General features: G+C 40.1%; 1 pseudogene; it reads right to left on the bottom strand.

Annotated features, from left to right (window-relative positions):
* Positions 1–1,047: 1,047 nt before the first annotated feature.
* LOC108490584 lies at positions 1,048–1,933 on the bottom strand (annotated as a pseudogene).
* Positions 1,934–2,748: the final 815 nt, after the last annotated feature.

Below are 2,748 nucleotides of genomic sequence, written 5' to 3'. Positions count from 1 at the left end.
AGAGAAAACTGCTTCCTAGGAAGTCAACCACCGAGCAGGCTCAGGGAGCAAGTCCTGGACCAGAGCCCACAGAGCCACCTTGTCCCCGAGAGGACAAAGGACCGGCCAGGAGCTTTTGGTTAGATGTGTAACCTGACAGGTACTCACTTTTAGAGTTTGAAATTTGGAGAATTTTCAAGAAGAAGAGGAGCACCAAATGTAGACATTATATGTTCTACTAGTACTTTAAGTGCGGGATGATGGATTATTAGAATAACAATAACAATAGAGAAAAACAATGGGCATATTTGTGTTTAGCGTTGGTGGACAGATTCACGTCTCTCCAAGATGCAAGAAAGGAACTTCTTCAGACAGTTCAGTTAACTCACAAGAACATCAACCATGACTCATTGCTCTAATGGGGCCATGTGTGCACTTAATCCTATAAAAGGTGTTTAATAGCTTTAATATTCGATAGACTCCTCCTCTTCCCCCTCTTCCTCCCTCCCCATTCTGCATTTTCTCCTCATTCTCTATCTCAACCTCTCTCTCATGATTATATATATATATATATATATATATATATATATATTCTCATTACTATGACAAAATGCTTGACAAAAGCAGCTTGAAGAAGGGTTTATTTCACTTCACAGTTTGAAGGCTTACAGTAAGTCTGTCACTTTGGGGTGTGAGGCAGTTGGCCACATTGTACCCCGCTCAGGGAGCAGAGCAGGATGAATGCTGGTGCTCCACTCGCTTTCTCCTTTTTCATTCAGCTCAGGAATCCAGTCCAGGGAATTGTGCTGCCCACATTCAGGGTAGGTTTCCCACCTCAGTTAACTCAGTCCAGCCACTCCTTAATAGACACACCCAGGAATTTGTCTTTTAAGACATTCTGGTCATTTCTATTCCTACTTCCTTGAAGATTAAACATTGTGCCTAGTAAAATTCTATGTACAAGGTGAATGCCAGGTAAATGAATGGTCCTGCATGGATTAACCTTCAAAAGATGAAGGCTATTAGTTCTATAACTCTCTACACTCTTGCTGAATTTTTCTGTTGACCTTATGCTTGGGCAGAATGTTTGTCCATCCCTAGAGTTCTCTTCACTGCGTTCTTTACATCTCTGTTTCCCAGGGTGTAGATTAGAGGGTTAAAACTGGGGGTGATGATTGTGTAAAAGAGGGTAAAAAACTGTCCTTCCTCTTGGAATGTGGTATTCTGTGGTTTCATGTACATATAAGGGAATGTTCCATAAAACAGTTACAGCTGTGAGGTGGGACCCAATTGTATTAAGGACTTTTTCCTACCTTGTTGCTGCCTTGATCCTCATTACAGCTTGAGTAATAACTCCGAAGAGAACAACCTCAATTACTCCAGAACAGACACAGCCGTCTTGATCAATGCTGGCATTTCACAGAAAACTTTTCCACTTCCCGGTGCCCACATCTTGGCAACTTCAAAGTCAAGGAACAAAGAATTAAGGCACTGCCGAGACCACCCAACCTGGAGGTCAGCACCATTTTCAGGCAGAGGGCAGGTGCATAATCACTGTGTGATGAAGAGGTTGACAGACAGCAGCATAGCGGTCATAGGCCATCACAGCCAAGGGGAGACATTCTGTGGCTCCCAGGTCCAGGGCAGAGAAGAACTGGAGTGCACACCCTCCATAAGTAATGGACTTTTTTGAACCCCATAGATTTACCAGCATCTGTGGGATAATGCTAGTAGTGTAACAGAGATCCACAAAAGAAAAATTAGACAAGAAGAAATACATAGGAGTATGGAGCTGGGTGTCTAGATAGGACACTAGAATGATGGTTCTGTCTCCTACCAGAGTCACGACATAGAAGATGACGACAACCACAGAGATGAAGTGCTGTAGTTGGGGTTGACTGGAAAATCCCAGAAGAATGAAGTCTGTCCCAGAGCTTCTGTTGCTTGTTTCCATTGCTCCTTTCAAAAGGCTGGGCGACAGGATCATGGGAAAAAAATATAGTATCCACTTCAGGTAGATCTGAAAATCTCTGAGGTTTGTTGTGCAAGTCTAAAATTCACTTCTTTGCATCTGCCATTTGGAGCTCCTAATATTTCTTCATGTTAGTGCCAGTAATCTCTCCATATATAACCATATACAAAGTAATTCTAAGATGACTATAATAAACTCAATAATGCCAAATTCAAAATCATTGAAAAGATTTAAGATGATTATACTATTTTGGTCAAGTATTGAAGCATAAGTCAAGGATATAATTATAAGAATATATCTCCTAATATATATATATATGTATATATCTAGAAAAAAATATATGAAGGGCTTTAAAATAAGTTGCCCTGAAAGATGTAACTTTTGTCTTGAGACAGGTAGGCCTAGGTTGATCTTCCTGCTTTCACCTCTGGAGTGGTGGTAATTACAGACCTATGTGCTTACAGACCTATGTACCAACTCATTTTAGGTAATGCTGGGGATTGAATCCAACATTTTTAGTATGCTAGATGAGTACCCTGAGCTATAACCCTAGAAAGAACAGGTTGTATTTTGAGTAGTTTTTCCTTCTTAAAATTATGACACTACTTCACACTTGATTATGGCAAAAAGTTACCTTATCAAAGGAGTTGAGATGAGGAAGAAATTAAATGATATATTGTGTTGAAGTAAGCATCACCATTTGTTAGCAGAATACATTTTCATATTTGTTTCCAGATGTCTACATCAGAATTGTTATAACTATGATCACAACAACTGTGTTCTCATATTTTTCCCTC

This window comes from Nannospalax galili, unplaced genomic scaffold, assembly GCF_000622305.1.
Source record: "Nannospalax galili isolate Female #2095 unplaced genomic scaffold, S.galili_v1.0 scaffold813, whole genome shotgun sequence".
Taxonomy (NCBI): Eukaryota; Metazoa; Chordata; class Mammalia; order Rodentia; family Spalacidae; genus Nannospalax; species Nannospalax galili.
This window is presented reverse-complemented; position numbering and strand designations above follow the sequence as displayed.